Here is a 22,739-nt window from a genome sequence, read left to right as displayed (position 1 = left end):
GATAGTGACCATCACATGAATAGCAGAATGTAATCTCCCTGCATTGCATCATAACAGGATTTAATCTCTCTGTTTTGAAGACAATGTTATCTCAGAAAAATGTTATGTCATAGTTTGATCAGGACCCCTGGGGCCAGATTTGCCCATCATAATGTTCTTGTATGTTTCTAGGACCCTCTGGATCTTTCAGTTTCCCCATTCTCCCATGCTTCTCTCACCTAAAGTCCCAATAGAATGTCCTCCCCTCTGACCCACTTTCCTGATAAGTGAAGACGTTCATGGGACATGCCCCTTGGGCTAGTGTTCAGATATAAGTGAGTATATAATCAATATATAAGTGAGACTCTTTCTGTATGGCACCAGCCAAGGACAGTATAGGCAATAAACTTCGAACCCCTACCCAGATCGAGCCAATGGACAGGACATTCTCCACAGTGGAGTGGAGAGTAGGGACTGACTTTCAGACAAACTCTGGTGCCCCATTTTTGACCATGTCCCCTTGATGGGAAGGCCTGGTGGCACTCAGGGGAAGGATAGCAGGCTACCAAGAAGAGACTTGATACCCTATGAGCATATAAAGGTGGAGGAGGTCCCCCTCAGTCACAGTCATAGGGGAGGGGAGAAGGGGGAAAGCGGGAGGGAGGAAGGAATGGGAGGATACAAGGGATGGGATAACAATTGAGATATAATATGAATAAATTAATATTTTAAAATGTTGTGTCTATGTCAGTAAAAATAAAAGCTTTAATTTACAGGTATACAATGTTGTTTCATTGGTAAGTGATTGCCAAGAGTGCACGAGGATCTGTACTGAATACACAGAAGGTCTGACTCACACAAGAATGCTGCAAGTCCAGTTCTCTGGACTTCATTCTAAAAGATTAGAAGTTCAAGGGTACCCTCAGCTGCATAGCCAGTCTGTGATTAGCCAAAGATTCATGAGACTTACTCACGAAAACCAATGACAACAATCAATAAAAATCAAACAAATATGCAAAATAACTTTAATTTGTACTGATATACTTTTGGTTGCAGAACAAGTAAAATTGCTTATCTGTAATAGGAAAACTAGACAGAATCAAAGATATCAAAATGAAACAGTTGCTAACACATTATGCTAACATTGGTATGACATATTTTCTGTATTATTTTTATTGATATAAGACATACCATAACAAGTAGATGAAACTCTTAACTACTATATGATATTATTCTCTTATCCTATTAGTTTATTTTAGTCAAATATTGAAATTCCAATTAACATAAATTGATATATTAAGGAAAAATCACTCTCTTGTTTTTCTGCCAGTGATTAAGTTCCAAATGAATTTTATGAAATTCCTATCAGACATTTAGAATTTTGTATTAAAAAGAGCATCATTCATGTGCAGCTATTGAAAGATGAAATCCAACCATGCTTTGGTTTCTTTACCACATGAGGACTAATCTTTGCATGTTATTGTGATGCACTTTGGTTTTCTTCCTGTTCACTCAGACTCACAATGTACTGAGAAAAGGTGGTGGCAAACAGGTTTTCTGATGGTTTTAAGGAAGGACAGCAGGTTACCAAGAAGAGACTTGATACCCTATGAGCATATACAGGGGGAGGTAATCCCCCTCAGGAACAGTCATAGGGGAGGGGAATAAGGGGAAAATGGGAGGGAGAGAAGAATGGGAGGATACAAGGGATGGGATAACCATTGAGATGTAACAAGAATAAATTAATAAAGGAAAAAAATAAATATTCACTGCACCAATGCTAAATAATGGTGGACTCTGGGTAAACTAGCATCCACACATAGTGGCATAAGTATGCGTGTAACTATGGTATCGATGTGGACACAAATGCACATATGCATGTTCACAGATATAGGCATAGCTCCTTTTCTGCCTCTGTTTTTAATAATGGTGATAAAGGACTGAAGAGATGGCACAGTGCTTAAGAGCACTGGACGCTCTTCTAGAAGACCTGGGTTCAATTTTGAGTAGCCACGTGACAGTTAATAACTGTCTGAAATTCAAGTTCCAGGCATCTGACATCCTTACCCAGATATACATGAAGACAAAACATCAATGAACATGAAAGAGAAAAAAGTAATAGGATTAATTGAGACAAATATTCATGTAAATATAAACTATAAAAATGCGGTGTAATTCTGAAGGAAGGCAGTTAGAGGGAAAATTTCTGTTACCTGAAGATTGCCAATATATATCTTGTAATGATTTCAGTTATTTTAGCATAGCGGCCATTTTTCATAATCACATTTATGTCACTTTATTTGTAACATGTTCCTTAAATATTGCAAATGATTATAGGATGCATTGCTTTTATAAGTTTATGTGAAATTAATTCTTTATATTGATTCACATCTGAAAAAGGCTTTCCTTGGCTATGATCTCAACAAAGGCTGCCTCCTTTACTGTTGTTTTCTATTTGTTGCCATGATAGAACTTATTTTTTACAGGCAGTTATAGTCTTAGATTGCATATTTCAATATTCCTCTGGTCATCTATGCATATGATTTAACTTAGAATTTTCTTCATCGAGAATTTCACAATAAGAAGGGGCTGATGACTGTGCTGTTGCACAGAGACAGAATCTAAATGAACCAGTGTGAGCTCTTTCTGTCTAGCTTTCGGTAGCAATATTGCACTGCACCTCCCTAGCCAGCATTACATCAGACATAGAATGTAGAATTTAAGGAAGGCACCTCAAACTCCTTATTTCTGGATAGTCCCATTCCTCTTCATCATATCCCACTACCATAAATCCATAAGAATTGCCCTATCCACAGCCTTAGGGACCGGTACCATGAAAGAAACTATCAGAGATTATTATATGCTTCTGTTCATGAAGTCCAAAAAGCAATCCCAATTGTGCAGTATAATCTCCACCAAATACTAGAGATTTAAATCATAAAGACACTGATGCTTTAAACATCCAGATGACTGCTTTCTACTAAGTGAATTCATGAACATTACGATGTGTTAAGGTGTTTTTCTATTGCCCTGGGTTAGACACATAGGAATTAAGTATTAATTCTAAAGAAATAAAATGGGGAGCCAGGTAAGCAATTTTCAGACTTTCACTTCCTTTATCAGTCAACAAACTCCGATTAGATCTACTGAAAACTTAATTTTCTTTAAATTCATTTAAATGTAAAACAGTAATACAATCGTTAGTGAAATACTCCTTATTTTAAACATCGTAACAATAACATACATTTTCAATAATTTACTACAGTTTCAGATATACAAAAACACATTGTTGTTAATGATAAATATAATGTTGACCTAAGATAGTCATAGATAAGCCTGATATTTTGCTATGTGAATACCATAGGCACACTATATTCTCAATAGTGGAATCAACTTACTTCATGTACAAGTATAAAACATTGTCTCTTAATGAATTTACCATAGTTTTTCTGGATTGTGGTTATTTGAATATAATATTTTATCCTACTAGACATAACTTCTTCTGGATGTTTTTTATGACTATATTATAAGCATCACACACTTAAGGACATCACGAGTAAAAAGCTAGAGGCTATACCCACCTGTATTTCTATGTATCAGTGTGTATAAAAGGGTAAGATTGGCTACCAAAAATGACATTTCTGTGGCTTTCATCAATGCATTGCACTAGGATTTTTCTTTTTTCTTCTTTTCCAGAACTATAAATGGAAGCCAGAGCCTTGTTGATGTTCCTTCATAACTATATCTCATGGAATGTGTTATGCTGAGTCTTAAAATAAACTGCATACATGAATAACTACTGTAAATATAGTGTGTTATGTCTTTGAATATTACCATTCTGAAGCTCTCCCAAATTGTAACTGTTCCTCTATAGCAATCTATTTATTAAAATATTTTGCTGTTATTTAATAAGTACCTTTCTAGTTCTCTAATTATAGACAAATATCCTCCTCTGTTTTTCATCTGAGTGAGACTTGATCATCCTGCCACTGCAGAGACTCATTTTCTCTTAAAACATTCTCTCATAAAATAACATTGGCTGACAAACAGTTGGTCAAAATAATGAGCATGAGTTTCAAAATCATCAAATATCTGCAGCTAATATTGTGCCATAAAACAGAATAAGTATTGGCTGATGGAACATGTGTGAAAATTGATTATTTATATGTTTTATATTCTTATTCATAAATAAAAATATCCGTGACATTAAGGGTTCTTATTTGTGGTGATATTTTGAAGGCTTGCTTATAGCTGATAATTCTATTGCTTAATTTTAGCAGAATTATTGTATGAAACTGATACCATCGTTCCAGGTTTGACTAACCCAGGACTAGTAAGGTTTGTTGTGTTTCGTGCTGAGATTAAAAGCAAACACCTATGCTAGCTCTAGAAACAGATTGCATAAAAGCAGAGTAACATGCATGTATTACAGATCATTCCTTTAAAAGCCATATGCATAAAATAAGTATGTATTAATGTTGATGAGACTCAGACTCATGCCTTTGTGCATACTGGTGATATACTCTACAGCTGAGCGCCACCTCCAACCTAAAGAGTTCTTGTGGCTGAAAGTAGGTAATCAGTTATGTAAGAAGCTAAAGAATAGAAGAAAAGCTAGTCTCCATGAAGGAAAAGGAAAAGGCTTAAATATTATTATTATGTATAAACTTCTAAGTGTCTACGGGAGTGATGGAGAAAAGAAACCACATCACTTATCCATCATGACACGTGCATGTTTATGGATGATCTAAATTGTTATTTCTCTAGACCATTCAAGATCCATTCTTTCACTTACTCATTGCTTACTATGTATGCCAAATAGATACATTTTTAGATTAAAAATGGACAGACGGGAAAAAAATGGACAAAGATTCTACCTCTGTGAGCTATCATTCCAATGAAGAAAAACCAAAGATGAGGAAAAAAATATAATTCATTCACAGTAAGTTATATAGTGAGTGATGTTCCCATCATACAAACACGAATATAGATAGTATTTAATATACTTTTTATTGAAGAATGACAGAATGTCATTTTCTGGCCATGACATTAATGTTCTAATCATGAATTCCTTGCAATTACAATTGCCTGTCCTGTATTTTCATAAGAAAGACCTTCAACTGTCAATCATGGACAGAAAAGGGTTCAAGAGGCCCTTCTGGCCTCATTGACCTAGTAGCTGCTGACAGATTCTGGGTAATAAATTGTCACTGTTATCATTTTAGTAACTGCTGGTGATCCTACCAGTCCCCAAATCCACACAGACGGTGCAGGTTACATTCACTAGGCTTCAAAAGAAAACAAAATGTTCCAGATGAACGGAACAGAAGGGCTTGATAAGAACAGGAAGGAGATCAGGCAAGTAGACGAGAGAGTGGTCAGACCAAGTTATTTACATACAAGGAAACGCCAAAAACACACTTAATTATAAATAACAAAAATAAGGTGGACATTTCAAGCTCACTAAGATGATGAAATCTAAAGCACTGAAGAAGTAAACTTCATTGCTAATGAACTGGTAACCGAAGAGTGAAATGCTGATTTGAGTCTTTACCTCCTGTGTGTTGCAGAAAATCAGGAAAATATGAAGAATGATGTGGAGGAAAATTAAAGGAATTGATGTAGAGATATGAAGGGTGACCATCTCATAGTCTTTTTTATTTTTTGGATGTATAGTCCACTTAATATAATTCACTCATTTCAGTATTAAAAATTGGTAAAACTAATTAATTGTATGTGAGATAAATTCTATAGCAATCCAATGTGACAACATTCCCTTTTCTTTATAAAACAACTAGTCATTTTAACAACCATTTTCCCATCACTCATCAATATGATTTCAAAGAAAATGTACTGTTATTTATCTTGTCTTCATGCATTTGTCTAAACTAGATATATTTTAAAAAGGAAATCATATATGTTCTAGTCTTTTGTGGCTAGACTCACTTTTAATAATAATTAAAGTTATGTTTCTGGTATAGCATTTCTCAGTACCTCATTTCAGTATGTTGCACATCATTAGGCATTGGTTTTGTTAATGTCCATCTATTCTGGACATGGCTTCCTAGGTGGATACATAATTTGTGAAGATGTCTCCCATTCTGTTGTACTTTCTCTTTTATACTTGCCATGCTTAATAATCACAATTTATGGTTAATTTTACATCTCAAGAAACTACAGTTAATTTTTCTCTTAAACTTATAGTATTATACATGAAAAAAAACCATCCAACCACAACAACACTAAATCTTCTAAGAGCAAACATGGGTTCCTATGTTTAAGTAAGAACTTTACAGTTTAGGTTTTATGCATCATACATTTAGGGGTATTGCTGATTTTAACATAGTGCACTGGTTACAAGTCCTTAATTATTCTTTTGTATGAAGACATTCAGGTATGTCATAATTATTCACCAGAAGTGAATGATGTTATAACTACTAGGAAATACAAACTGACCAGATAAATAAATGGTCCTCTGTTCACTAATTCAGTGGTTATTTGTGACAAAGTCATTTAGTTTTGAATGCTGGACATTTAAATTTCATGGGAGGCAAGTCGTTGCCACTTTGTCTTAAGAGCTTTAGAATACTCTTAAAAATTAAAGTGAGGTATTTATCAACTGTAGGGGTTCCTTGATAGAATTTTTGATGTCACTTATGTATACTCTCTCTATCATCTTCTCAATTGGGAAGCTTCTGACCTGTACTCTCAGTATACTCAGGTAATCAATTTTATTCCTTCTCATGTATCTGATGGATATAACTAAGCTTAGTTGTTTAAAGGTTAAGATGTTTTTAGGTCTAGATAATGTTTTAAGTTTATAACACAAGATATGATAGATATTGATTTACATTTAGAATTTTAGATGCACCAAGATAGGAAAGATATTTTCTTCAAGGCTGCCAAAATACTAAGAATGTAACAATTATATAATTCCTGATTGTGTCATGGCTCTTCTTGCTATAGATAGTTTATTGTACATATGTGTAATAAGATATATATATATATGTAAAAAATAAAACATTAATTAAAAATGAAAAATTAAAGTGAGATAAGACAGTTGAACACAGAAAAATACACAGATATACATACATTCAACTATACACAGGAGACCTTGTAAGAACATGAAAATTCAAAGAGGTGAAAAACTTGAAGCTTTCCACTTCAGCAAAAAGAGAAACTATTCTGCTAATATAAACTGTGAAAAGAAAAAAGTAAAGGTGTTATTTTACTGGGGTTGCCTTACTAAGTTCTATTTCCCTGGGCTCAACTGTAGATCTTCTTTTCTCTTCTAGCAGATAGACAATATATGCACATGGGAGTTTTTAAAATTCTCTTTCTAAAAAAAAAATAGTGAGATGAGTTGAAGTACTGTTCTTACATCTTCTGTTTGTCAGATTTTTTTCTTTCTTTTTTTTTCTTTATTAATTTATTCTTGTTACATCTCAATGGTTATCCCATCCTTTGTATCCTCCCATTCTTCCCTCCCTCCCACTTTCCCCTTATTCCTCTTTATGATAGGCAGATTTGGGCCCAGGGGTCCCGCTCAAACTAAGGCACCAGCCAAGGACAATACAGGCGGGAAACCTTAAATCCCTACCCAGATCTAGCCAATGGAAAGAACATTCTCCACAGTAGAGTGGAGAGTGGGATATTACTTTCTCACATACTCTGGTGCCTCACCTTTGACCATGTCCCCTGGAGGGGGAGACCTGGTGGCACTCAGAGGAAGGACAGCAGGTTACCAAGAAGAGACTTGATACCCTATGAGCATATACAGGGGGAGGTAATCCCCCTCAGGAACAGTCATAAGGGAGGGGAATAAAAGGAAAATGGGAGGGAGGGAAGAATGGGAGGATACAAGGGATGGGATAACCATTGAGATGTAACAAGATTAAATTAATAAAAAATATTTTAAAAAATCAAAAAAATATTGAAAATAGATCCTTTATTTTATTGAGAGATTAACTTAGTGTCATGGTGATGGCACAGAATTAAGCAGTGGACAAAATCAATAAAACTATGGAGTATAATTGAGAGCTCAAATAGAAACTCTATACTTTAGATAATAATGGCATATTTACTTAGAACTGATTCGTCCATTTTAGCAAATATTCAACACCTAAAATTCTAAGTATCACTTGTTTACTATAATACTATTACTTAATACTGAGTTCATTTTGAAATATTTTTCATTTCATCAGTATATTTTCTTTTTCACATTGTCATATATGTATATACCCTATGACTTTTAATCCCTCACCTCTGCGTTCTGCCTCTTTTACCTTCTGGCCCCAAGTGCTTTCCTCCAATACTTAGTTCTATTTTTTGTCTAATATTTCATGCAGAATTGAATCAGGGCTCTGTGAAATCCTGAGTTTGGAAACAACCATTAGAGGTGATGGACTTGCCATTGGCTTCACAACTTGTTTCCGTGACTTCCCACTCTTTTTTATTTTTTTTATTGATTTGTTCATATTACATCTTGATTGTTAGCCCTTTCGCTGTTTCCTCCCATTCTTCCCTCCCTCTCACATCCCCCCTTATGCCTTCCCCTATGTCTGTGATTGAGGGAGACCTCCTCCCCCTATCTATGCTCTTAGGATATCGAGTCTATTCTTGGTAACCTGCTATCCCTCCTCTGAGTGCTGTCAGGCCTCCCCATCCAGGGGACATGGTCAGAAAAGGGGCACCAGAGTTCATGTGAGAGTCAGATCTCACTCTCCACTCAACGGTGGAGAATATCATGTTCGTTGGCTAGGTCTTGGTAGGGGTTCGAAGTTTACTGCCTATATTCTCCTTGGCTGGTGCCTTAGTTTGAGGAGGACCCCAGGACCCAGATCTGCCTGTCATAAAGTTCTTCTTGTAGGTTTCCAGGACCCTGTGGGTCCTACTATTTCCCCATTCTTCCATGCTACTCTCGCCTAAAGTCTCCATAGGATGTCTTCTCCTCTGACCCACTTTCCTGGTAAGTAAAGTTTTTCATGGGACGTATCCCTTGGACTAGTGTTTTGATATAAGTGAGTATATGCCATTTGTCTCTTTTTGCTTCTGAGTGAACTCACTCATTATGATAATTTCTAGATCAATCCATTTGTCCACAAATTTCGGGAATTCCTTGTTTTTAATAGCTGAGTAGTATTCCATAGTGTAAATGTACCACAGTTTCTTAGTCCATTCTTCTACTGAGGGACACTTAAGCTGTTTCCATGTTCTGGCTATTATGTATAAAGTAGCTATAAACATGGTTGAGCATATGTCCCTGTTGTGTGGTAGGGCGTTTTCTGGGTATATTCCCAGGAGTGGGATAGCTGGGTCTTGAGGAAGCTCTATGCCCATTTTTCTGAGAAAGCACCAGATAGCTTTCCAAAGTGGTTGTACTAGTTTGCATTCCCACCAGCAATGAAGGAGTGTTCCTCTCTCTCCACATCCTTGCCAACATGTGGTGTCATTTGAGTTTTTGATCTTAGCCATTCTGATGGGTATAAGATGGAATCTCAGTGTCGTTTTGATTTGCATTTCTCTGATGACTAATGAGGACGAGCATTTCTTTAAGTGTTTCTCGGCCATTTGATATTCCTCTGTTGAGAATTCTCTGTTAAGTTCCAAGCCCCATTTCGCAATTGGGTTGTTTGGTTTTGTGGCGCAGTCTTAAAATATGAAAACTGCAACAAATTGGCTGTAGGGCCCCATTGGTCCCTTCCCTTCCACAGCTGATTGTTAGAGCTGACTTTTGTTGGCTCAGAGCAAGTGCACAGCTGCTGTGAGCTTGTGGTTCCCTTGTCTATTTGCAACATAGGAGATGGCCTTTTGCACCCTCTTTTCTCATCATCTAAATCTTAAGTTGTTTCTGTCCCTTCTTTGGTACTCTTCCCTGAGCCTTAAGATAGTGATGTAAACATCATCTTGGATTAATCCTGAAGCTGTTATTTATTCTCAGCATCTTGTGAAAATGTAAGTTTTTTATCTTTGCCTCCATTCACTATGAGGAAAGATTTGTGTATTTTAGGCCCGAAGAAGCCTTTGTAGGTACATATTTATATACTTAATTGTTGGCATGGTGCCATGTCATTCCTCCTCCTCCTCCCCCTCCTCCTCCTCCTCCTCCTCCTCCTTCTTCTTTCTCTATGTAGCCTTGGCTGTCCTGGACTTGTTTTGCACACTAAGTTGTGTCTAACTCACAAAAATTCACCTGCTGGGATTACAATCATGCACCACTGCACACAGCTCTCATCTTACTTCTTAATATCCCAAGTTATTAAGTTATACTGGGAACATGAATTTTGAGGAATTACATACTTTTGACAGATATTTATACCTACTTAATGCCTTACAATCAACAGTGACCAATCATTCCTTAAAAACATTATTCTGTTATTTTCATTAATTAGAAATATATCTATGTTCCTCTCAATCTATGTGAAATTAACTATAAATATTATAATGATTAAAAAGGTTATATGCAGGACTCAAGGATAATACTGAATTCCACCTTCGCTATAAATTTTTGGTCTCGGTTCTGCCTCGCTGTAAAGAGATACAGTGAGGCTTAAAGGTAACTTACAGTAATCATGACAAGCATTAAAATGTTGCCTGGGATTCAGACAAAGCAGACAGTGAACCTTCTGCACTCCCTGCTCTTGCCTTCCTGTGCAGAGATTGAGAGCATATACTGTCACACTAGCTTTTTACTCAGGACCTGGGGCTCTAACTGCATGCATGACAAACACTGTATCTGCTGATCTATCTTCTTTTTATTTATTACTAGCTTTCAGGCCCAGGATTGGTTCTGCCAAAACTTAACGTCACTCTTCAACTTTCATTAAATATGTCTATAAACTCCTTCATGAAGATGCCTAGAGGTTTGCTCTTAAGTGATTATAGATCCGGGAATGTTGACAATTAATATGAACCATCACAGCAGACAGTCATGGAGAGCAAGTCTACATATTTGTAACCAGTAAAGCTTACTGTCTAAGTAAAAACTAGGTGGTTTTTTTTTTTTTGAAGTTTTCAAATAATGTAAAAGACAGAAACTGATGACAGCATTACTGATCTTGGTTTATGCCTAGTATAAGATAAGAATGTGTAAATTATCTTCAAAAGTAACATGACACTCTTGGTTGAGTTCCATTTGTATGTCTTTAAAAACAGCAAGATAAATAGTTGCTGTGGTATAGACATCTAATCCCCTTACTCAGGAAGCTGAGGCAATAATCTTAAGGTCAAGGCCTTACGGAGCTACAAATCCAGTCAAATAAAACCTTGGAATCTTAAAGATAATCTATCTCAAAATCAAAATAGGTTGAGGATATAAATTATTGCTAGAACACTCACTTAGCAGATGCACACACAAAGAAACACACACACACACACACACACACACACACATACACAATCATATACTCACAGAGACCTCAAACAAAAAATAAAGTAACAAAAGTAAAACAAAATCAATAACTCATGAGACAATAATCCATATACAGTAAACCAAACCACATAACCTAAATAAAAAAGCAGCTCAAATTGTGAAAACTATTATGAACTTAATTTTTTTCAATATGCTCTCTCTGGCACATAGCTACATACTAGATCTCTTTCCTAGAATGCAGAAGGTCCTGAGTTCAACCACCAACAGTATAAGCAGAAAGGAAGAAAGGGAAGACAGGAGAAAGGGAGTGTGTAGGAAAGGAGAGAAGATGGGGAAAGAAAGGAAGAATGGAGTGGATAAAGAAATGTCTTTTATTGTCCACAAGCCTCAGGCCAAGCCAGTGAAGAAGAACCTACCAGAAGACAATGAAGCCTTACAACTGCTGCTCTCAGAATCTTCCCTGGAGAGTGCAATGCATCCCAGGCTAGAGCAAGAAAATGCTGGTTACTCATTTAAAACATACAATGGATATTTGCTGAGTTAAAAGCATTATAAATTTGTTCCAAACTCAACTCCCAAATTCCCTTTTTTGTTTGTTTGGTTTTTTTTGTTGTTGTTGTTGTTTTGTTTTGTTTTTTTGAGACAGGGTTTCTCTGTGTAGCTTTGGCTGTCCTGGACTCGCTTTGTAGACCAGGTTGACTCGAACTCACAGCGATCTGCCTGCCTCTGCCTCCCGAGTGCTGGGATTAAAGGCGTGCGCCACCACGCTGGGCCCCAAATTCCCTTTTATAACTTAAACTTTGCATCTGCTTGACTATTCTTAGCTCTTATGAAGCTCAGTGTTTGGTGTTCACAGTGCTTGTCATGATATATTGTAAGGATTCAATTTTTATTGTTGTTCATTGCCAAGAACACACCATATAAACTAGAAATATTGTTACCCTGTACTTCCAGTGTCCTAGATTTTTGCCTGATGCAAAGTCATTTAATAAGAAGCAGAATCCATTATCAACATAATAAATTAGAGGACACAGCACACAGAGTAACTAAAACACAAAATCTGTTGAGAAAATATATCAAAGTATCAAAATATTCAGCTGAAACTCATAGGTTTCTATTTACTAATGTTTTATCACTTAATTTAAAAAAGTAACTCCTCTTCTTCCTGTGTATTGACACACACTCTTACTTCCCTCTCTGTGAAGTTAACAGAAACAATGAAAAAGGATCGAAGGTTTCTGTTCTCAGAGCACACTCTGCAAAGAAAAGCAGTGCCCTGTGCTTGTCTATAGATGAGTCTTGTCCAAAGGCCTGCCTATGCATAGATGGCCACAAAATAGTGTTAGCAGTGAAAAGACTCTGAAGTAGCTACAGTGTTTCTGAGAATTCCAGGTTATTCTGCACTTGGTGAAGTTCTTTTAAAGAATGTACATGTTCATTGTAAAGGGCTTCAAGTACATCATATGACTCTAAAAGATGTGTTGAGGTAAGCAATTTAGTAATGCTGCTAACTTAGGAATTCTGTGTAAGTCAGAGCCAGATATAGTGAATATGTATTGATGCAAAGCTCAGCTTATGAACTTAAAACCATGAGACACAGACTCATAATTTATTAAACGCCATCATGTTCCAGGAAATACGGTGAATAATCCACTCCCCAAACGCCTGGGAATGAAATGCGATGCCTTTCCAGCAGACAGACTTCTGCTGAATCCACGTGAAGGCTCCTCATGTATATTTAATAGAAACGTGGGCTTTTTTCATGCAGACATTCTCTGAACAGAGATAAAATGAATAGAGCAGTATCAGAAATGAAAGATAGCTGTCCCACAGAGCTGACTACAAAGAGATCTAAAATGATAAGGGAAGAATGGGATGCAATGAAGGACTCAAATCAAGTCAGAGCCTAAATAGGAGTGAGTTTAGAAAGTTGGATAGATATTTGAGATAAAATGCAAAATGACTTCTAACTTAGTAAAAGCAATTTCTTGCTTAGTGAAGCAAGAGTGTCTGTTTTTCCTCTGACTATAGAAGAACCAGAGTAAGAGACAGAGTTCTAATATGAAAAGACAAATGCTAGGACAGCATAGACAGCACACTTCCAAATGGGCCTCATATGATACAATCTGCATACCTGTTCACTCTTTTATACAATTCTCTTTAGAGTTTCTGTGTCCTACACCTTCAACTCACAATGTTAGTACTTTACAAAAAGAAGTCTATTAAGATCTTAAGAGCCTAAGATCTAACAAAAGCCTAAAGAGAACTCTCCCAGAAAAACTTGTCACGAGAAAGGCAAATTTTGTCAAAAAGAGTGTTATCTTTAAGAGCTTTAACTGTGACAGCCATCACACTTTAAAAAAATATCAGTAGTTGTATCAGGGGTGATTCCAACTCCATTCTGCATATTTTACATCTTTATAACTAGGCTTTGATGGCACTTGATTTTACAGGGCAGAGGATTATGTGACAGTGTTCACAGCTGCTTGGGAAGCAAGTTTAAGGTTTTTCTGGGGCCTTAGTGTGCTGAACCAGTTTTAATTAGGCAGAGAATAGAACTCTGACCTCCCCAGAGCTGTTGTGCTGATTGATCTTCAAATTCCAAGTATTTCCTGAGAAAGTTGGCTGCCTAGCTGCAGAGGGATCTCTTGCCTAGGTGCTGCCTGGCGTTATAGCCAAGCTCTCTGAGTCTTGGACTGTGCACAGTTCTGTTTCAGTGTTCCACTCCCATAGCTATCATGCATGGAAATGGATGCTGCAAAGGCAGTTAGAATTCTGAACAGAGAAAATATGAAAGTTATTTTCACAGGATTAGGGAAGATTTTGAAAATAGCCAAAGCAAAACCTTTAAATTTTTTGGTAAGTATCTGCATACACAAGTGAAGCTTGCTGCTAAGCAGTTGTAAATTTGCATCTGGAAGTCCAGAATTTTAAAAGAAAATTATTTTAAAGACCTCTAAAACTTAGATACACCCAGAATGTAATGCTTAATGACGTTCCAGGATAAATAAAGTGGATTACTCTGGTCACTTTATATAAGCAATGGTCACAATGATAAACAAGTGATCCACACACTATCCTAACACAACACTCTTCTGTAAGTCTATCTTTAAAAGATATATGTAAACTAGGTATGGTAGTGAATACCTATAACTATAGCACTCAGAATGCAGTGTCAGAAAGATCTTTCATTTCAGACAAGTCTAAAAGATCTAGTAAGACTACGTCTAATAGATGAATAGTATTCCATAGTGTATATGTACCACAGTTTCTTTATCCATTATTCTATTGAGGGACACTTAGGCTGTTTCCATGTTCTGGCTATTATGAATAAGGCTGCTATGAACATGATTGAGCAAATTTTCTTGCTGTGTGCTGGAGCATCTTCTGGGTATATTCCAAGGAGTGGAATAGCTACTATTCAGCTATTAAAAACAAGGAATTCCCGAAATTTGTGGATAAATGGATTGAGCTAGAAATGATCATAATGAGTGAGTTAACCCAGAAGCAGAAAGACTCAAATGGTATATACTCACTTATATCTGCATAATAGCCCAAGGGGCATGTCCCACAAAAGCCTTCACTTACCAGGAAACTGAGACAGAGGGGAGGACATTCTATTGGGACTCTAGATGAGAGAATCATGGGAGAATGGCAAAGTAGAAGGACCCAGAGGGTCCTAGAAGCCTACAAGTAGAACATTATGATAGGCAGATTTGGGCACAGGGGTCCCGCTCAAACTAAGGCACCAGCCAAGGACAATACAGGCGGGAAACTTTAAGCCCCTACCCAGATCTAGCCAATGGACAGAACACTCTCCACAGTGGAGTAGAGAGTGGGATATTACTTTCTCACATACTCTGGTGCCTCACCTTTGACCATGTCCCCTGGACGGGGAGACCTGGTGGCAATCAGAGGAAGGAAAGCAGGTTACCAAGAAGAGACTTGATACCCTATGATCATATAGAGGGGGAGGTAATCCCCCTCAGGAACAGTCATAGGGGAGGGGAATAAGGGGAAATTGGGAGGGAGGGAAGAATGGGGGGATACAAGGGATGGGATAACCATTGAGATGTAACAAGAATAAATTAATAAAGGAGAAAAAAAAAGACTACGTCTAATAAAATCAGTGGCTGGGTGCATGTCTAAGGACCCAACTTTGATCCCCAGGATCACAAATATGTAAATAAACTAAAACTAAATAAAGTATAATAAATATTACATTGATTTACCAAATGAAATTCTTCTGTATGAAACATGTAATATAATATTTGAAGAATTCATCCTTTATGCAAAGAGAATCTAAGGATAAAAAGAGGTCTTATCATCAGATTATATAGATTGATTAAAAGCCTAAGTGTATTCAATAACTGGAAGCTTGTGTCCTCCATGCATTCTAATTTCCTGTAACCCTGACCTTGATAGCTCAACTTCAAGCCTACTTTGGCAAACATAGGCCTAGAGTATTTTCAACCTCTGAGACTTACTGCGAAATAACCTCACCTTTTCTAGTTCTTTCTGAACTCTGGCTAGGTGGCTCAACTAAGCTGTTCCAGTTCAAATTCCTCTCCAAAGCTGACTGATTCAAATTGGCTTCTCTCACCTTCTGACTCAATTGCTCTGCTTGTAAAACCTGCCTCTGTACTCCACAAACTGGACAGCACTGACTTCACTGACTGCATGAACTGAACTCAACTGAACTCAATAGCATTCAGCTGAACTGCACCAAACTCAACTCTCCTTCCTGTTCTGTTCTCATGTGAGTGGGATGTATCCTATCTCTGACTCATTCTTTTAAGTCTTTCTCTAATATATAACCTTGCCTGCCCCTCGATTATATGCCATTGTTTTGGATTAAAGGTGTATACTAAAGGTGTGTCTGTATTTCAGCTAAAGGACTAAAGGTGTCTACTAAGGGCATTCCTTCATATACCAGACCACACACACCTTCTGTGCCAATTAATTCAAGAATACTCTTTACTTCCTCTGCTATCAGGTTCATTGATCTGATCTTTGATGCCCTTGAAGGTGAGTTTTGTGCAGGGTGGTAAGTACAAGTCTATTTGAAATCTTCTACATGTATTTCTCCAGTTTGATCAGAACCATTTGTTGAAGATGCTGTTCTTTTTCCAGTGTGTATTTCTCAGTTCTTTATCACAAATCAAGTGTTCAAAGGTGTGTGGATTTATGTGAGGGCCTTCAATTCAATTCCATTGATCAGGGTGTCTGTTTTGTATCTATCGTGTACTGTTTTAATTATTATTGCTATGTTACTAAAAAACAATTTGAAATTGGAGAGTGATACCTCCTGCAGTCCTTTTTAAATTTGGTATTGTTTTAGCTATTCTCTTTATAAAATCATCTTTTATTTACCAGGTCTAATTATCATCTCAGAGCTTCATCTAGGTCTGTTCTTGGAAGCTTCTGGCTTTCCTAAAGTATTATCAAGTCGTAGAATGTTTTCTGCCTCCAAGATTTATTGTTCAATAGGCCTACCCCTCCTAGTTCTTTCTGAATTCTTGTTGTCTGGTTCAACTCAACTTTCTGGCTCAAAATCCTCTCCGAACTGACTGATTCAAACTGGATTATCTCAGCTTCTTAATGAATTGTTCTGCCTGGCCTCACACTAACACTAGCGATTTGTTCTAATCTGGCTTTCTCTCATTCCCTGGCTTATCTGTCTTCATCTGTGTCTAGCTTGTTCCTTCTCCAAGTTGTCTCAGTAGACACCCCCCCTCTCTCTTTTTTTAAAAGATTTATTTATTTATTTATTTATTTATTTATTTATTTATTATTTATACAGTGCTCTGCCTGCATGTGAGCTTGCACACCAGAAAAGGGCAGCAGATCTCAGTATAGGTGGTTGTGAGCCACCATGTGGTTGCTGGGAATTGAACTCAGGACCTTTGGAAGAGCAGACAGGGATCTTAACCATTGAGCCATCTTTCCAGCCCACACCATCTCTCTCTTTCTCTCTCTCCCTTCCTCTACTTGTGCTGCTCTACTAAATCCTCTCTTTTTTCCTCTCTGTCTTCATGAGTGTTGAGCATATCCTATTCTGTCAAATCTTTCTCTGATTCACCAATTTGTCTGCCTCTCAATTAGACATCACTTTCAAACATGAGTGCTTTTTTGTCATGTCCTAGGCCGAATGAAATACTGAATCAAGGTTCACCTGAAAGAGGGAGTGGGGGTTGAAAGTAGGATACAGAGATGCGAGAAATAATGAATCAAGTCAAGAAATTTCTCATCAAGATTCTCTTTAATGTGGACGAGTAAGACTTTATATAGTATGGTCAATAGGATCTCTTCTGAACCCTCTCTTTCTAACTCCCAAGGCAAGAAGAACACAATAGCCTGAATAGCTCTCTGTAAGAACTTCCTTAACCCTCCAGGTGTTTCTCAGTAGGGACTTCCCTACTTGTTTCAAAGGTATATAGTCCAAGGATGGCATGGAACACAAAGACCTTCTCTGGCAGAGCTCAGTAACTGGAAGGTCACAGTGTGCAGCCTAAGCATGGGATTTCTGACATGGAAGAATTTAGCATGACTTCCCACACTTCCTTCTACAAACTACCTTCACCTTCATTGTTTAGGATTAAAGGTATGTCCTGGGCATGGGGAATTTTCAGGAGCTCCACTAGGAGACTACCAAGGCTGGCAGATCTGGACCCAGAGGGTCTGAACAAACTGATACCCCAACCAAGGACATGGAAAGCAGAGGATTAAGACCCCTGATCAGGTCCTGTCATTCCACATTGAGAAGGGGGGGTGGGAGAACTGCCTCTAACAAGAACTCTGGTGCCCCCGATTTTGTGATTGCCCCTTGGGGAAGAGGTCCAGTCAGAACACAAAGGAAAGCGATACAGACTATCAAGATGAGACCAGATAGGCTGTTGTCAGAAGGTGGGGGAGGAGGACCCCACCTGTCAGAGGTCATGGGTATCAGAATAGAATTGAAATAGAGGACTTTCACATGAACTCTGGTGCCCCTTATTTGGCCATGTCCCCTTGATGGGGAGGCCTGATGGCACTTGGAGGAAGGATAGCAGACTGCCAAGAAGAAACTTGATACCTTGCATTATATTCAAGGGGAGGAAGTCCCCATCAGTCACAGTCATAGGGAAGGGGAATGGGGTGAAAGTGGGAGGGAGGGAGGAATGGGAGGATGCACGGGATGAGATAGCAATTGAGATGTAATATGAATGATTTTATTTTTCAATAAAAAAATAAAATAAGTGGAGGAAGAGTAAGAACAAGAAGATAAGAGCAAGGGAATTACACTTGTATATAATGTGAATAAATAATAATAATATAAAAATGTTAAAAGGTGTATATTAAGGTTATTTCTGTAACTCCAGCCAGATCATACTGTAATCCTGGGTGTCTGCATTCCAGCCAGATCACAAAGACCTAGAATTCTTTGGATGTGATTTATTGGTGCAGCAGACATGTTTCTTGGTTAGAATTCCTCTGCACTGTTTTTGTTTCCCCACCCCATATGAAACTGAGCTGAAAATTGGATCTGTGGATTGCTTTTAGTAAGATGGCCATTTTTAATGTTCCACTCCTAAGGCTCCACGAGCATGAAAGTTCGTTCTACCATTTGATGTCTTCTTCAATTTCCATCTTCAATGTCTTAAAGATTTATCATAAGAGACTTTCACTTGCTTTACTATAGTTATCCCCCAACATACTTTACATTTTTTAAGCTATTGTGAAAGATGTTGTTTCCCTGATTTCTTTCTCAGTCTGTTATTTGTATATGGAGCAATTCTTGATTTTTGTGAGTTATTTTTGGTTTTTTGCTTTGCTTTTGGCTTGTTTTTTTTTTCTTTTCTTTCTTTCTTTTTTTCTTTTTTCCTTTTTTATTTTTGTTCATGATTATTTTCTTTACATCCTGACTACAGCTTCCCCTCCCCTTTGCCTCCTCTCAATCTCTCCTCCCTTCTCGCCGCCCCCCCACATATCCCTTCTGCTCCCACCTCCTGTCCACTCCTCCTCCATTTCTATTCAGAAAAGGGCAGGCCTCCCATAACTATCAATGAAACTTGGCATAGCATGTTGTTGTAAGACGAGAAACCTCCCCTCATTATAAGCCTAGACTAGGCAACCCAGTATGAGAAAAGAATCTCAAAAGCCTGTACAAGACTCAGAGACAATCCTGCTCTCATTGTTGAGAGTCACAAAAGAAGAGCAAGCTTCACAACTGTAACATGTGCATAGGACTTAGGTCAGATCTCTTCAGGCTTCCTGCTGGAGAGTTCAGTTTCTGTGACCTCCTATAAAGCCAGGTTGGTTAATTCTGTGTGTTTTCCAGTGGTGTCCTTAATCCCTCTGGCTCCTACAATCCTTCCATGACCTCATTTTCAGGATTCCCTGAGTTCTACCTACTGCTTGGCTGTGAGTCTCTGTGTATGTTTCCTCTAGTTGCTGGATGAAGACTTTCTTATGACAATTGGGCTAGGAACCAATGTATAAGTATAGCAGAATTCATTATCATCATTTCATTGATATTGACTCTTTTTTGCCATTCACATTTACTTTTATTCTAGGTCTTTGTGTCATCTAACTCCTGAATCCTGGCTCTCCAGGCAGTGTCAGGGGAGGGCTTCCTCTTGCAGCATGCATCTCAGGCTGGACCAGTTATTGGTTGGGCATTCCCACAATTTCAGTTACATTTTTACTCCAGCATATCTTGCAGATCAAAGTTTTTGTGGCTGTGTTGGTGTTGCAATCCCTCTCCTGGAGGTCTGGCCTGGTTACAGAAGATAGAAAGTTCAGGTTGTATATTCCTCATGGACAGGAGACTTAGCTAAGGTAACCATCCTAGATTCCTGGGAGTTTTCATTAACTAGGTTTCTCACAGGACCCAGAAATGTATCCTGATTCCACTTGTTACTCCCAGTGCTCTTTCCCTTCATCCTCCTCTCACCTGATCCTTTCTGTTTCCATCCCTTGCTACCCCCAATCCACTATCTATCTCTATTCTACTTCCCCTTTACAGTGAGACTCATTGTCCCCCATTGAGTATTCCTTGTTATTTGGCTTTTCTGGTTCTGTGGATTGTAGTATGCTTATTCTTTACTTTATAGCTAATATCCACTTATAAGTGAATACATACCATGCTTGTCTATCAGACAAACCAGATGAGTTACCTTCCTCGAGATGATTTTTTTTCTAGTTCCAGTAATTTTCCTGCAAATTACATGACATTATTTCTTTTAATAGCTGTGTAATACTCCTTTGTCCATTCTTTGATTGAGGGACATCTAAGTTGTTTCCAGTTTCTGGCTATTACAAATAAAGCTTTCTTGAACATAGGTGACTAAGTATCCCTAGGGTGGAATGGATCATTTTTTGGTTCATGAGTGGTATAGTTGTCTTAAGGTAGATAAATTCCCAATTTTTTGAGGAACTGCTATAATGATTTCTAAAGTACCTGCACAAGTTTTCCTAGCACCAGCAATGAAGGAATATTCCTCTTGCTCTACCTCCTTGCCAACATGACCTGTCACTAGTGTTTTTGGTCTTCTATTTTCTGCTTACCTGCTGTGGAAGTTTCAGATGGGATCTGCAAATAAAAATACTTTGACTTAATTTCCATTTTGTATCCCCTTGGTCTCCTTCAGTTGTCTTGTTGCTCTAGGTAAACTTTGTATTATATTGAATATTTATGGAGAGTATATAAGCTTGTCCATTTCTTGATTGATAGGTATAACTGAATGAGATAATGGAGAGATTATATATAAATGCAGGTTTATAGGGAGGGGAGTGGTTTACTGTCCATGTACGTGTAGGCTTTTTGTTATTTCTGTTGTTATTGAAGTGCAGCCTAAGACCATGGTGATCTGATAGGATACAAGGTAATATTTCAATCCTCTTGTATCTGTTGAGACTTGCTTTGTGACCTACCATTTGATCAATTTTGGAGAAGGTTCCATGGGGTGCAGAGAAGAAGGTATATTTCTTTTTGTTTGGGTGAAAAGTTCTATAGATACCTGTTAGATCCATTTGATTCATGGCATTGGTTAATGATGTTATTTCTCAATTTAGTTTCTGTTTCAATGACTTATCCTTCAGTGAGAGTGGGGTGTTGAAGTCTCCCACTATTATTGTGTGGGGATCAATGTGTGGTTTTAAGCTTCATTAATAGATCTTTTACAAATGTGGGTGCCCTTGTATTGGAGCATAGATATTCAGAATTGTGATGTCATCTTGGTTGACTTTACCTTTGATGAGTATGAAGTATCCTTCCTCATCCCTTTTGATTAATTTTGGTTGAAAGTCTATTTTGTTATATATTAAAATGTCTACACCTGCTTGCTTCTTGTGACCATATGCTTGGAATATTTTTCTAGCCTTTTACCCTGAAGTAATGTCTATCTTTATGGGTGAGATGTGTTTCTTGAATGCAGAAGAATGTTAGATCTTGTTTATGCATCCCTTCAATTTGTTTGTGCCTTTTTATTGGAGAATTGAGACCATTGATATTGCGAGATATTAATGACCAGTGACTGTAAAGAGTCTTAATTTTGATGTTGGTTCCATTAGAGCATTTGTGTGGTTATGTTTTTGCAGTGGTGTCGTTATCTATTTCCTGTGTAGTTTTGGTTGTAGCTTGTCCCTTTGGGGTGGAGTTTTCCTTCCAGTACCTTCCGTAAAGCTAGATTTGTGGATAGGACTATTTGAATTTGTTTTTGTCATGAATATTTTGTTTTCTCCATCAATGGTTATTGATAGTTTTGCTGGGTAAAGTAATCTGTCCTGGCATCTGTGGTCTCTTATGGTTTGCAGGATCTCTGTCCAGGCCCTTCTGGCTTTTATGTAAGAAAGCTGTGATATAGTGGCAACCTAGTGTCTTGGATGTTGATTGTATTTTTGCGTGACATTTTGGCTTCTGAGTTTGGAATGATTATATGTCTATGTGCTGATTTCTGGATTTCTTTTTGTTTCCTGGGTGTTTTATGCCTTGGTTTCTGTTAATCTCCCTATTTCTTAGGATGATATAGCTTTATGAATTGCATGGTATAGAATTCTTGGATATTGCTAGATTGGCCCCTGGAGTTCTTGGTAAATGTTTTTAGATATTGGAAGCTGACACGTTGCAATGTGGATATGTTGCAAAGCATATTTATCATATATTAAAACATAGGGTTGACAATTTGCACATTTTTTTTCAATTAAATTGGAACTTTTTTTCAATATGTTTACGAGACATATTTGTAGCAATAGTCATTTTTCTACATTTCAGAGACAATATAAGCCCAGTAGATATAATGAAAATACCTATGAGTCTGACCTATAAGTAAATATAATGACTATACTTATAAGTCTGACAAAATATGCAGCTAATACAAAACACTCAACTGTTAAGAAACTGGAAATA

The sequence above is a fragment of the Acomys minous genome, assembly GCF_964271855.1.
Source record: "Acomys minous genome assembly, chromosome: 8".
Taxonomy (NCBI): Eukaryota; Metazoa; Chordata; class Mammalia; order Rodentia; family Muridae; genus Acomys; species Acomys minous.
Note: the sequence above shows the minus strand (reverse complement) of the source record.